General features: G+C 39.3%; 1 protein-coding gene across 13 annotated transcripts in view; it reads right to left on the bottom strand.

The window, feature by feature from the left end:
* Positions 1-13,306, bottom strand: part of EPB41L3 (erythrocyte membrane protein band 4.1 like 3) — a 95,619-nt gene extending 82,313 nt beyond the window's left edge. For 9 of the 13 annotated variants that reach the window (XM_083358730.1, XM_083358744.1, XM_083358731.1 and 6 more), the window contains exon 1: positions 10,837-10,981. The gene's annotated coding sequence lies outside the window, so the exon portion shown is untranslated. Of the gene's footprint in view, positions 1-10,771; positions 10,798-10,836; positions 10,982-12,486; positions 12,557-12,708; positions 12,737-13,089 lie in introns of those variants that run through there. The other 4 variants (XM_083358737.1, XM_083358741.1, XM_083358739.1 and 1 more) reach the window with 4 other exon arrangements.
* Positions 13,307-14,719: the final 1,413 nt, after the last annotated feature.

Genomic DNA, 14,719 nt, shown 5'->3' with positions numbered 1-14,719 from the left:
GAGCAGCAAGCCGCATGGCTCTGGGACTGTTTGCCATGCCCTAGAACAGGGGTCCCCAACCTTCGCATTTAAGACTTGTGGACTTCAACTCCCAGAATTCCTCAGCCAGCAAAGCTGGGAGTTGAAGTCCACAAATCTTAAAGTCGCCAAGGTTGGGCATCCCTGCCCTAGAAAACCTCAACAACCCAAGCAAGCATCACCCTTCTCTTCCAATTCCTGCACCAACCTTTCACCTTTTGCTGTCTCCTTTTCTGACCCAGCTTCTCTGGCAAACATTTTCTACTTTCTTTTTTTCTTTCTTTACAAAGGCAATGTTGTCTTCAAAAAGCTGTGCTATTTTTGGAACACCGTGTGCAGCCTTAGGAAGCAAGGCAGGATGCAAGGTAGCTAAACCAACAGTGTGTGTGTGTGTTTGTGTGTGGAGTGGGGTTGTGAAGCAACTCTTCCACTACTAAATTACGAGAGAAAAGGGTACAGATTTTCATTGCAGGCAGCTCAATATTGTATGAAAGAGTTGGAAGGGAGGGAAATATAGCTCTCAGAATACAACTCACCCGCCAAGTATGTATGTTAACATATGTGTGTATATTTATGTGTGTGTGTGTGTGGGGAGAGATGGAGGCTTGGGGCTGAGAAGGACCAATAGAATGGCTTGTATTGGATGGGTACTGACATAATGACCCACAATTCTCAGTTGACAACTGCAACCTAGGGTACTGAGATTGCCGTCATCTCATTTTATAACCTCATCTATTTATACCAGCAATCCTGTTTCCAACTGTGGCCATGAGTCAAAGATTACCTGTACCATAAGTTTTGTTTCTATTTTGCAAATTAACAACTAGCTTATTCTGTCTTAAGTAATGGATTAAAGAATCTATTAGTCTCGAGTTCAATGGAGGTATGCAAGATGATGGCTGCATTATCCATACAATATGAGAATGTTACATCATACAATTCTAGAAATGTGAAAATTTCAACTAAATATTCTGCCACACACACATACATACACACACATATGTTAACATACATACTTGGCCAGTGAGTTGTATTCTGAGAGCTATATTTCCCTCCCTTCCAACTATTTCATACAATATTGAGCTGCCTGTAATGAAAATCTGTACCCTTTTCTCTCGTAATTTAGTAGTGGAAGAGTTGCTTCACAACCCCTCTCCACCCTCAATATCTCTCAAAAGAATGGAAAGCAACTGTCACAGAGGGAAGGGAGAATAGGAAAGTAAAACAAGGAAATCCACTAATCAGGAATTTTCCAACCAGGATCCCTAGGCAGTCCCATGGCCAATAAGAAGGAAAGGACTGAAGTTCAAAAAAGGAATGATTAAGCTATTTTCATTCATAGTTGATTTATATACAGAAACAGTCAGTTGAACACTGCAGTGTGGACAAGTTCTTAAATAGGTATCAGTTGTGCATCAGGAAAATAAAATTCTAATTGAGTGACATGTTTTTAGGGGGAGTTCCCTCCGTTTCTGGGGAAACTTCAGAGTCAAAGACAAGCTTGAAATGTAATACACTGACATATAAGGCTGGTTTCAATTTATTAATATATTTCTCCACTGAACAATTAACTACAAGAATGTGATCTGCAGTTGAATTCTTCTATTAAATCCACTTGTTCATCTCCAGTTATGTCATTAAGTTCCACTCAATCTTAGAAAACCCAGAATTGGTTCCATGCTTAGCATAGTTTGGTTAAAGGTAAAGGTAAAGGTTCCCCCGCACGTGCATGCTAGTCGTTTCCAACTCTAGGGGTCGGTGCTCATCTCCGTTTCAAAGCCGAAGAGCCAGCGCTTGTCCAAGGACATCTCCGTGGTCATGTGGCCGGCATGACTAGACGCCAAAGGCGCACGGAACGCTGTTACCTTCCCACCGTAGTGGTCCCCATTTTTCTACTTGCATTTTTACGTGCTTTCGAACTGCTAGGTTGGCAGAAGCTGGGACGAGTAACAGGCGCTCACTCTGTTACGCGGCACTCGGGATTCGACCCGCCAAACTGCCGACCTTCTGATCGACAAGCTCAGCGTCCTAACCCACTGAGCCACCGCGTTTGGTTACTACCCTCCGAAAGCTATAGAGTCAATAATTAGCAAGATCTTTGTTATTTTTCTGTATAGCAGTTCCCCAAGTCCTCTGAGCTATGTCATAATTAGTTAACAACAGTGAATAGAGTTTCTAATAGAAGTGCCCACTCTCGTGTTCATTTGTGTAGGACAAAATCACTACTGAGGGCCTTATTCACCTTTAGAGATGTATCAATATAATCATTACTGTCCAGGAAAGTGAGGGCCATATATATTGATAGCTGGGCCATCTCTGTTCAACTCTGTATCAGGATGTACATACAAAACAAAGCAAAGCAAAATAAAGGAAACCAAAACAAATGGTCCTTGCCAGAATTGCTGAAGTTTATTGTGTCACGTCCTGGAGCTGAAGTGCAACGAGCTTCATGTGGGAAGAAGCTAATGAAAAGCAACGGCATAGCCCAGTGTTTTTCAACCTCAGCAACTTTAAGATGTGAAGACTTCACTTCATGTACCCAGAATGCTGGCTGGTGAATCTGGCAGGTGAAGTCTACACGTATTAAAGCTGCTGAAGTTGAGAAGCACTTGTCCAGTTAAAAAAGCATACCGTAACTCCAACATTATTTTTAGAGCAAGAAAGATACAGTTATCTGTTGTAGCAGTATTCTGTTTGTATGTTTTGGCCCCCCTCTTTGAAGTGACAACCTGAAACTTTTTATTTTTATTACTGTTTGTTATTATTAGGTCAAATTCAAAAGATGTGATGACAGATGAAACAAAGCCAACTTTCTGTGCAAAAATAACTTGCCCCCTTATCTGAATTGATGTCAGTCAAAGAAAACAAACTACAAGCCATCTTAAAAAAGCAAGCTGGATAAATGAAGCGTGATGCCTGTTTCTCACTTCAAATCTGCAGTCTTTTTGCAGTCACTCAGTTTTAAGCTTTTAAGTTACCATCTGTCCCCATAAACCCTTCTGAACCAAAATCTCTTTACAGAATCAAAGTTTCCAAATACTTTTTCAATGTAATATTTAATTCATGGTATTTTGAAAGATTCCATACATCTTCCATTCATAACACTCCCAGATTTCCTCACAACTATTTATTTAAAATCAGAGAGTTGCAGAGCAAGAATAGTATACAAAGTTCCTCCAGTGCAACTCTGCAAATTATATTTAAACATAATGTTCTGTATTGTATTATGCAGACAGTCCTCAACTTACAACCCTTCATTTTATGACATTTTTGCCATGGTTGTTAAGCCAATCGCTTTAGTTATTAAGTGAATCATACAGTTATAACTCGGTTTCTCCCATTGAATTTGCTGGTTGAAAGCTAGCTGGAAGAGTTGCAAATAGTGATCACATGACTCTGCTCACTGCAATCATCATAAATACATGCTAAGCACCCAAATTTTGATTACTTTACTGTGGGGATGCTATGATGGTTGTAAGTGTGAGAACGGTCATACATCATTTTTTTCAGTGCCATTATTAAGTTTCAATGGTTGCTAAAAAAATCATTGTAAAATGAGGACTACTTATAAGCGTGAAATAGAACAAATGTTCCATTTTTAAGTTTTAATGAAAAGTTGAGAGTTCTATTATAGAACATAAATTTGTTCCTCATTACAATTTATTGTATTTTTTGGACAACAGAGTTCATTTTAGTTAATTGTTCTTCTAGAGTTTCTAATCTTTCACAATTCAAGCAAAACAAAATGTAAACAGATAAAAAATTGCAGCCACCTGTCTTATCCAATATCTTCTTTAAGTCCTCAGTTCTGACTATCTACTCATCAATTTTATATGTTCTAACCAGTGTTTGGAAAGGTCAACTGGAAATCAACTTGATTTAATTTTTAAGCAATATTTTTGTACTTCTGTTTTAATATGCTGCTGCATTCAAATAAGACCTTTGGCTTAGGAGCTGAGTAAAAACAATAGAAACAAAAACAACCACTATTCTTCTGTGAAAAGTAAAGAACTTGTCTGAAAAGTCTGCGACAGAAACCACTACAACAGAAATGAAGGATGCTGTATTTTCCATGCATCTTCCCCCATACCCAATCTCAACTACAAACGTATTTTCTTTCATCTATCAGTGACAATCTTTTATACAGTGTGTTCAAAAGTACAAAAAGTGCCAGCGGGGTGCAAGGAGTTTAACTGATTGTTAGATATAAATCACAATCCCCCATCATACCAATTGTTTGATATAAATCACACAGTCACTTAGAGATCTCTTGGTGTGTGTTTTTCTCCAGCTTAGAAAAAAAAATCAAGACTTAAACTTTACACAGGTATTAAGGTCTTTTACAATAATTGCTTAAGCTCTAGGTGAAGCAGATATATAGCAATTTATTGTACAATGTGACCCTAACCTCACTGTACATGGTAGAATAGGATATACCCAGGAGAAATGCAATCTTTGTTTCATTTTTAATTGTAACGCGGTGGCTCAGTGGGTTAGGACGCTGAGCTTGTCGATCTGAAGATCGGCAGTTTGGCGGGTCGAATCCCGAGTGCCGCGTAACAGAGTGAGCGCCTGTTACTCGTCCCAGCTTCTGCCAACCTAGCAGTTCGAAAGCACGTAAAAATGCAAGTAGAAAAATAGGGACCACTGCGGTGGGAAGGTAACAGCGTTCCGTGCGCCTTTGGTGTCTAGTCATGCCGGCCACATGACCACAGAGACGTCCTCGGACAAGCGCTGGCTCTTCGGCTTTGAAACGGAGATGAGCACCGGCCCCTAGAGTCGGGAACGACTAGCATGCATGTGCGGGGGAACCTTTACCTTTTTAAAGCAGAACTCAGATACACATTTAACATTGTCAAAGAAATAAACATATTGTATATGTGCAGAATTTTCAGGTGTGTTTCTGTATCCCCCTATGTCTTCCCAACAATATTCCATCTCTTCTTTCCCATACTTGCTGCTACCATTTCTCTTCACCTTCATTCCCTCTACCGGTCCATGAGCCATCAGCAAGGACAGCACGTAAAGTGTTAGTTATTGCACATTACTTTTTTTCCCTGTCATTAACTATTTACTCAAAATGAGCTACCAAATAAGCAGCAGAGGTGACAACCCGAAGCAGAACCAAAAAAAAGCCTCTATTTGACAGCGGCTCAAGACAGGATAAGAAATACATGTGACAATGGCTCAAGAACAGGACAAAGTACCTGTGACAGTGGCTCAAAACCAAGACATAGTAGTCCCATTTGTCCAAGAACTGATGTACCCTATAAGTGATGCAGCCTCCTCACTGCAGTCTTCTTATTACAATCCTACTGATAATCTCAGAAAAGTTAAAGCTGAGAATTGGGTTTTCCTTTTTTCAAGAGCAGTTTACAATACAGAAGGAAGTGGCTACAGGCATTGGTTATGGGGAAGGAATAATTGAGGATCAAGTGACTTATCTTATGTAAGCGGAAGCCCTTTCCAGTGACTTCAATCCTCAGTGTAGAAACAAATCGGCTTGTGGAACAACTGTAAAATAGTGATTAAGGAACAAAATTGGTTCAAATCTGCCCTTAATTACAGTGTTTCATGGATGAATTTAGGTCAATTACTATCCTTCAGTTGTTTTCTCTAGTAGGAATAAAAAAAAAGAGAGAGCCAGGCAGAAGAGAAATTCATCATCACCAGCACCACCAATTTAAATTTTAAGAGGTATTACAATTGAGACATAAAACTATTTTTTTTAAAAAAAAGATCTTGGAAAGAAATGGTGTACAAGTAGTTCTTGACTTACAACCAGTCATATTATGATCATTTCACATTGTGACAGCTATGGAATGAGCAAAGTAAATGGTTGCAAAGCGCCCTCAGGATCATGTCACCATAAGCTGGATAGGTCAGCTTTACAACTCATTATAGCACTCTGCAACACTTTACTGTGATTCACTTAATGACTGCAGTGTTTCTTTAATGATCTTAGCAAAAAAGGACAGAAAATTGCTTCTGGCTGTGTGGGTACCTCAACTTACAACCATAACAACTTACCAAATTTCCAGTCCCAATTATAGTCATAGGTTAAAGACTATTTATACGACTAACTGCTTAATTATCTAAATTAACTTAAAAGATATGATCAAAGGCAGTGATTCCCAAATGGTGGCCTATAAAAAAGTCTACTACATGGTCTGTCACAACTTCTCTGTCTTCACCAGCCAAAGTTTATTTGCTATTTCACCTTACTTTTTTAATGTAAATTTTATTGGTTGTTATAAGGGTGGGGAGGGAAATGAAGGGATACGGTGTGTGGTTGGGATAGCGGGAAAGTTGGGGGAGGGGTTGGGGTTTCCCCCAATTACATTCAATATTTAGCAAATAGCATATTGTCTGGGTTGATATATATCAACAGAAGTAGTAAGAATAATGATTGATGACAACAATAGATATAGCAAATTATAGTAAACAATGTTAAATTTTCAATCTATAATATTTTTCTTAGTAGAATAAAGTCAAAAATAAGTATCACATTCCTTTCTCTCTAATTCGTTTGTCTAGCCATTGATAAAATTTATTCCAGGTTCTATAGTAGACTAAATGCTGTTTTTCTTTAATCTCTAAAGTTAATCTATCCATTTCTGCACAGTCTAATATTTTCTTGATTAGCATTTCTTCAACATTTAGGGCCAGTTAGCTACCAGATCAGACCCATCCCAAATCAGTTCCTGGATGTTCAAAGCAAACCAGCTTTGATATATGCAAGTGATAGAACAGTGATGGAATGCTAACATTAAAAAAATGGCAACTGTGAACAACTTACCAACTGCCAGTCCAAACTGTGATCTCACAGGAACAAACCCAAAGGAAAGTGTGATTTAAAAACTACAGTATAAAGATGAAAATTTAAACATGAGATTTCCCTGAGCAATCTCCCTTAGAATTCAGAAATTTTTATTGAATAACATCTTAATCAACAAGTACTGATAAGATTTATTGTTGTTATTGCAATGGATACATTAAAAATCAAGTGGTAAATACTGGTTTTTAAAAGCTATTTAAAAATAAAGGGAACGAGAAGGCAATGTAAACAGTTATTTTATTCACCTCAGACATTCTTATACTCCTTACTGCTAAAATGTTGTGAGGAGGTCTTTAATTGGATAACTATTTTCCAAAGTTTCATTTGAGAAAAGATTTATTACAGAAAGACAACATATTTGGCTATTATAATTCACATGTAATTTATAGTTATACTGAAGTTTCATTCAAATATAGTAAAGCTATCTCAAATTATTATTAATTTTTAGGGGCTCCTTACACTTCTTGGCAAGTTGCTCCTCCAATATTATTATGACAACTACTGCTAATGGCAAGATTTAGAACAATAAGCCTGCAGGAGAGTGCTGGCTCACATCTGGGTAAGTCATATAATGCCTTCTTGCAGCCCACTTTTCCTCTTTCTATCATATGTCAAAAGTACTAGGAAGCAAGACTTTTGTCATTACATGTCTACTAAAGTCACTTTCAGGTTATCAGGTGATAATAAAATCTATGTAATTAGATGTGCTTTTAAAATGATAAAATTGTGGGATCAAGGTTAAAACCTTTTGCTTTTTCTTTCTGATGAAGAAATAAAATAATCAAATTGTCTTATGTAGCTGATAAAAAGGGAACATTTAAGTTATTTTGCAAATTACCCTATTTCCCCAAGCATGAACAAAAATATTTAGCTACAAAAATATGATCTTAAAATAACTAGTATGTTTTAAATGTTCTGGAAACTAAAGGTAGGAAGCCTAAAATTTAAAGAAAAACAAATGATAGCTGCTTATTATGAAGTTTAATTTTTGCTATTTTTTGTTTGTTTTAAAAAATTCCTCCCAGATACATTTCTTGATGTTTTCTCAGCTTGCGTACTTTTAGTGAAAGCAATTTATCAGTATTTCTGGAGTACTAACACAATCTTGTGGGCTATGTCTTAACACAGATGGAAAATAGAATTTGCACAGTTGTACTTGTAGTGTTTATTTCCATTTGTGTCAAACAGAGTTTAAAGGCTTGGAAAAATATTTTGAAATGCTGACAGATGTACAATCATATGGCATCTTGTTTCACAAGTTCACAATTAACAGTTTTCAAAATTTCTTTCTCCAGTTTCCTTGGACATGAACCCGGTTGAGGGATTGTTTCAGCCCGACTCATTAGATCTGGCAGAGAAGGAATATTATGGGTACCATGGGTTAGGGACCCTACATGTGCCTCCTCTGATGGGAAATCCACTATATGGAACATCCTTCACCTTGAAATTAGATTAGCTTCATAAGTTTCGATATTCCAAAAGACCTTCAAGACTTAGTTATATTATCAGGCCTGGGACTCCAAGGGAATCAACAACTTGCATTTATGGCTCCATTGTTGGGTGCCGTTCTTATCCTCCCTTAATCTAGGTTTTTATCTTTGGTTTTTAATTAATATGGATTTTTATACTAAATACCTGTTGCTTTTACATTTGTTATTTTATCTGATTGTTTGGGGTGGCCCAGAGTCACTTTAGATGAGCTTGGGGAGGGAGATAAATTTGATAGACAAATAATAGTCAGACTTCTGAGTCTACATATAAAATATTATTGAGGCTGAAGTTTATTTGATTGGATTAGACTTGTTAAAACTCTCATAATGAATTCTTGCAATGTAACAAATCTGACTGACATTCTCTGCTGAGAGAACATTTTAATGCTATAAAATAGGCATATACTTATTTGATCCCAAATTATGAATCATATAATCTTGTTCTGTATACTTTGCACCAGCAATTATTAATCTCATACTCTTACTTTTTCTTGTTTTACAAGAGTGCTCAAATTATGATTTATGGAGAAATAAATCCATAAACACATCTCAATAATGTTTTTGATTTTAATACATATTTACACATTTTTTAAAAATAAGCATTTTTAGGTTACAATGAAAAACACATTTACCTAAAAATAAATGCAACTGGGCATGTGGGGTCATTCTTCTTAGTACGCATGCATAGTGCGCACTAACATTGGCACAAATATATTATCAGATAAGTTTATATAACATTATTGGGGACAATTATTGGGGGGAAATGATGCTGAACAGCATAGCATCTGCTTTCTGTCGTTTTATTTCTAAACATATACAGACATGAAAGTCTAAGACAACTGTAATCTTATTTATTGGATTTATTATGATAGCTCAGTCAGTCAGTCTCAGGGCCCCACCCTAATTTTCTTGAGCCAAAGTGATGTCATGTCCAAAACAGCATTAAGACTTCATTGCTACAATTCTAGTTTTTTCTGTAGACTCCACCCTCTTTCTTCATAGCATGACACTACAAAAATAAGAAGGCCATCAGGGACCTTTCTTATGGCAGGCACAAAGGAAGCAATACATTTTACAAACTTTCACTTTCCATAATAAGGAGATGCAATAATTCAGAAACAAATCTAGTCAAAGCAGTTTCAGTAAAAACAAAACAAACTATAAGATTATGGTTCTCTCTGAAACCACATACTGCTGCCTTTACTAACAAAAGTCAGACTAGGTTACTAGGCTGACAATCATGCTATCTAAAGAAAATCAGAATGAAAAAAGCAGCTATTGCAAGTTTATTTCACTAAGAATAGTTTTCTTTTACACTGTCCTTTACCAGTATGTTCTCTTGAACTGTTTGATTGCAACTTCCATCATCCTTATTCATCAGTCATGTTAATGGGAGTTATTAGGAATTATGGCTGAATGCCTCTGTATCAGGTTAGGAAAGGAAATCATATTTCACATTATATATTAATTTTACTTCCACTCTATAGTCCAGATTCTATTAAACAATTTTATTTAAAATAATTAAAGATAACATACTTATTTATCTAGGAGAAAGTGCATTAACTTAGACAGAGCTATATATTTTCAAGGGAAATTCAATGGAAGATGTGGACAGCAGAGTTAGCAAAAGGTTAAGTATTATCTTCCAACTTCTACACTAAGCCAAATACAAGATGACCTAGAATAAAACCCCACTTTTCAATATTATAGATACCAATCAAATAAGATAAATGAAAAGCAAAACCCATATACCCTATCTACTCCAACGCTCCTTTATAAATTGCACTAAGTCCAAACATAATTTAAATACAAGCCCAAGTCCATATAAGTAAATCACCTATAGCCATTTTTACTTTTAGAACAGTATTAACGTCAATGAAATCATTTCATTAGAAGGGTATAGTGAAATACCATTTTTATTTTTAACGTATTGTACAAATAATTATCCTACATATTTAACTTGTTTCATTTATCGACTTACAGTAGTTAATAATAAAACAAATAAAACAAAGCAATAAAAAGCTGCAAATGATACTAAGCATATTTTGCAATGAAATGTCAGTGCAAAATGGCATTAATAACCCTATGTACAATTTTAAAATTCAAACCGACTTTCTCAGAAATGTGCAACAGAATATGTTTAACAGACATTTTAGAATAGATCACACAAAAATGCTAAATAGCTTCATTACTTTTATATGAAATGGACAACTACTTCACATTTAGCATTTCTCTCAAAATATTCGCAGAATTCATTGCGACTTTTGCAATCAAATACTCAGCAGTCATCAACCACTGAGTCACCATTGGTTTTTTTGGGGTTTTTTAAAAAAAAGAAAGTTGAATTTAAAAACCAGAAAAGTAACACTTCCAAACAGGACCACGATTTTAAACACAATGCACCATATGTTGATTCTCAGCTTACAAGTTTGCCTGGTTCTTTGCTTCCCTCGCTTCCTCCCCCCCCCATCCTATACATCTGATTAATACCAGCTGTTTCCCTCGATCTTTCCATTCAAGCCCGCAGGAGCCTTCTTTCTCAACTTTAAACTCCAGTCTGCAGCCGAAATACATACAGCCACAAGGGCCTTGGGATTGGAAATGCAAAAGGGAGGATATAGCGCTTCCACTGCAGAGGTCCAGATCTACAATTTACTATATAACCACACCCACCGCATTGCAGAAGCCACGAGCGGGGGAGAGACGGGGTGGCGGGGGGGGGGCCCAGACTGGAGCCCACGGAGACTGAACACGATGCCACCAACCGAGTTTCAAAAAAAAAAGAATAAGGGGAAAAAAAGCCACGCCAGACGGGTGCAGGCGAATTCTGCAAAAGAGCAGTCAAGTTGAAAAGGAACCCAGGGACGCGAACAATTCTTAAGTTAAACCAGCGCGTCGGAGTAAAAAACCACATGGCATTTAAGGCGGGATGAAGCTACTTTTTCTTCTGCCGCCAAAACTACTTCGCAGCATCCCCACAGAAACTCGAGTCCTTTTTTTTCCCCTTCTTTAAAAAGTATCTACCCACCCCTTTATTTCATTTCTTAGCATAAAAAAGACCCAAGCCAAGATCATCGTCAATAATTAAGAGGGATAATCAGGGACGATGCTCAACGGTCAGCAATTATCACAAGGCAAGGCGCATGCATGGCTGTCGCCAGAAATCAAGAAACATTTGAGAGCGCACAAGGGCCAAAAAGAACGACTAATAGGAACTTGCTACCTTGGAAATGAAATTTCTGTTAAGAACTCGTCCCACTTTACGGGGGAGGGAAAAAGCTCAGGAGAGGAAAGCGAGGTTCTTGAGCAGAACTCCCAAGGGAAGGCAGCAAGGCTGGGACACTGAACCGCGCATTTCGCTCATTTTAGATCCAGAACTCAATGGACTTACTCAAGACAAGCCAAGCCAAGCACTTCGCTGACTTCCCTAATGAAGCAAATCAGGCCACCGGGCGCCTTCACTACCGCCTGAAGGAACCTAGCGCCGCATCATCAACTAAATCACCGTTGGGGCTGCGGGTGTCTTATTGCCAGGGGAGTTCCCCACAGAAAAAAACCAAACAGGGGAATGAAAGGGTTAGGGCTGACAGGCTGGATGCCCCCAGACTCAGTTTCGCGTTCGCCTGCGGTTTCTGCTAAGTGACCCTCTCACCAAATGTATAGAGCAGCGTTTCCCAACCTTAGGAACTTGAAGATGCGTGGACTTCAACTCCCAGAATTCCCCAGCCAGCTATGCTGGCTGGGGAATTCTGGGAGTTGAAGTCCACGCATCTTCAAGTTCCTAAGGTTGGGAAACGCTGGTATAGAGAGGCAAGCGGGTTGCAGGAAGCGCGCCTGGGCAAAAAGTCAACCCTGCCCCCAACTCCGACTCCACAGACTCCTTCCCAATTTCCCCTCGGCCGACGAGCGCTATAAAAGAAATGACGACGCCAACATACCACCTCCCTCCCCCTCCCCGTAACGATGCGACTCTTATTGCCTCGGAATGCTATCCTCTCCAAAGGGAGCCGCTGCAGACCCTAATCTTGCGGGGGTGGGGTGGGTGGGTGACGGGGAAAGAGTCAACTTGCATGTGCGATAATTTACAAAGCAAAGGACCATTTGTCGGGGCCACTCCAGCCAATTCATGCTGCGGTTTACCTCTGCGTTTCCTCGCCGACCCGCGATGCAGACCGTGCCATTCCTCCACCAGCCCTTCAGCATTTATCGCTCCCCTCCCCCACTTACCCCCCCCCCCAAAGCGCCCTCTCTCCCAGCCCCAATTTTCAGGGCACACTGGGAGAATACGTAAATCAGCAGAAAGAACTTAGCCGGGACTAGCAAATAAAGCGCAGTTCGCCATCTAAATCGAGTCATCCGTACCTAGTTTAGCCAAGTCATCCAATGAATTGGCCAGTTGGATCCAGGCCATACATTCCTCTCGTTTTGCGTGCACGTGTGAACGTACAGCGACTTTTTGCCCGAGTCTTTTTTTTTTATTTCCTCCCCCAGGACGCAAATATACATAGCCGCCCATCTCGTGCAATGTCGGCGTTCTGCGGAGCGATCCCGGTCGAAACCTTTCACCGCGAGCGAACTGTTAACTTAAAAATGGCTCCTAGTATATACATCACCAGAGACTTCAATCAGTGCAGAAAAGGAAGGCCTTAGAAGCTTTTCATCTTCTCCATTTCGCCAAATCTACTTTACACAAGAGATCCCCCAAACTGTATGACAAGAAAGGGAGAAGGGAGGTCTGCGTACCTGATCAAAAAAAGCCGCAGCCGCAGAACCCGGACCCGGGATCGAAGTCTGTTCCAGCGCGTCACAAGGACGTGCAGCAGCCGCAGCAGAGCCACGCGTCAGCAGCAGCAGCACAGCCGGGCTCTGCCCAGGACGAGCCCTCCGCAATTTTCAGCAAATCAGAAATGTGCAAGCGCTTCTAAGACCCCCCGACCGACCAAACGAGGCAGGAGCTACATCCGGCCAGCTTTTTTTTTTTTAAAGTAGAAAATCAATTCTATTACTTAGAACCGGATGCTGTAGCATGAACACACTTAATTATCAAAGGCGGACGGCCAGGCTTTCCTGTACATGGCAATACGTTTGCATTTGCGAAACGGCAGTAGCCGCTTCTACTTTGTTTTGAAGGAAAAGCAACCAGTTGAGTAAAACCAACAAGAGTTATTTCTCATCTCTTCATCGGAGACTGGAAAAGAGCGGGGGAGGGGGGAGAGATGCTCCATCCAGAAGATCTCCAGGTTTATCTCTTCCAGCTACTCTTTTATTGTACACTTTGCCACTGCAGCAAATGTGGAAACAAGAAAGTAAGGGCAGCTCTGACACCCTTCTTGTCCTCCTGGTCTGACTGGACCATCTTATTGGCTGGAGAAGGAAAGGAGAAGCATTCTCTTCTGCCTGCAACTCTGGATAGTGCAGCACAGAATTAATAATGAAGAATCACCTAATTTTCTCAACCACTGTACCCTAGTGTGGGGAAATGGGGGATTGACTCAACTACTTCAGTGTTTAATATCATCCACAAGAGGGACAGAGTATGCAGGCAGAGGTAAAAAAAAAATCCTTCTTCCATCTCTGCACCTCCCAGAGGGCGTAGTCCAATAGTCCACTGCTTTATTTTGTATAGCTCCTCTCTGGATAATACAAGTGTCTCTCCTGCAGTGTGCTAAGAAATGGGATGTACAAAGGCCTAGGAAGTCACAGAACAGATTGTAAATGAGGAGCCAGAGATACCACTACCACTTCGTCCAGTCTTGTGCACCTGCAAAAGCAGTTGGCAGCTTTCATTTTCTGTCACACTAAAAAAGACAACATGGATAACGTTGTGCACTTTTGTCAAAGATGGCAGAAGAGAACCTGCATAGAACAAAGAATATGATGTTCGTGTTGGCTAGAAGTCCATTAGTACATCAATACTTCTTTCTTTCAAAGTAGGTTACATGATTTCCCTAAGGTAGCTTCACATTACTGTTCCCAGATGAGGAGGACTGAGAACAAGAACTTAAGCCAGAGCTGAGCTAAAATTCCAAAATTTTAGAGGTTGGTAGTTACAAGATGAGTGTTACATATGACTCAAATGACTTTCCCTAGGCCAAACAAAAAAGAATCATAGTAGCTCTATTCAGATTATGCAAACAGTTGTACAGCAGTTACCAAATATCTTGCACTATTTCTTCATAATTGCTTCTCATATTCCCCAATATAAATTTACATAGTTGATCAATTTTTTTAGTTCTACTACCAGCCTGAATTTTTTGTTTGGGTTACTATATGTGAATAAAATCTGTTACTGTATTAAAGGTTTACCCATGTAGCCATTCTGCCATGCTTTCATCCCTGGCTCCACAATGGGCTTATATTGTCTAGAGGGTAA

This window comes from Vipera ursinii (genome assembly GCF_947247035.1).
Source record: "Vipera ursinii genome assembly, chromosome: 3".
NCBI lineage: Eukaryota > Metazoa > Chordata > Lepidosauria > Squamata > Viperidae > Vipera > Vipera ursinii.
The sequence above is the reverse complement of the archived record's forward strand: the minus strand, read 5'-3'. Positions and strand labels throughout refer to the sequence as shown.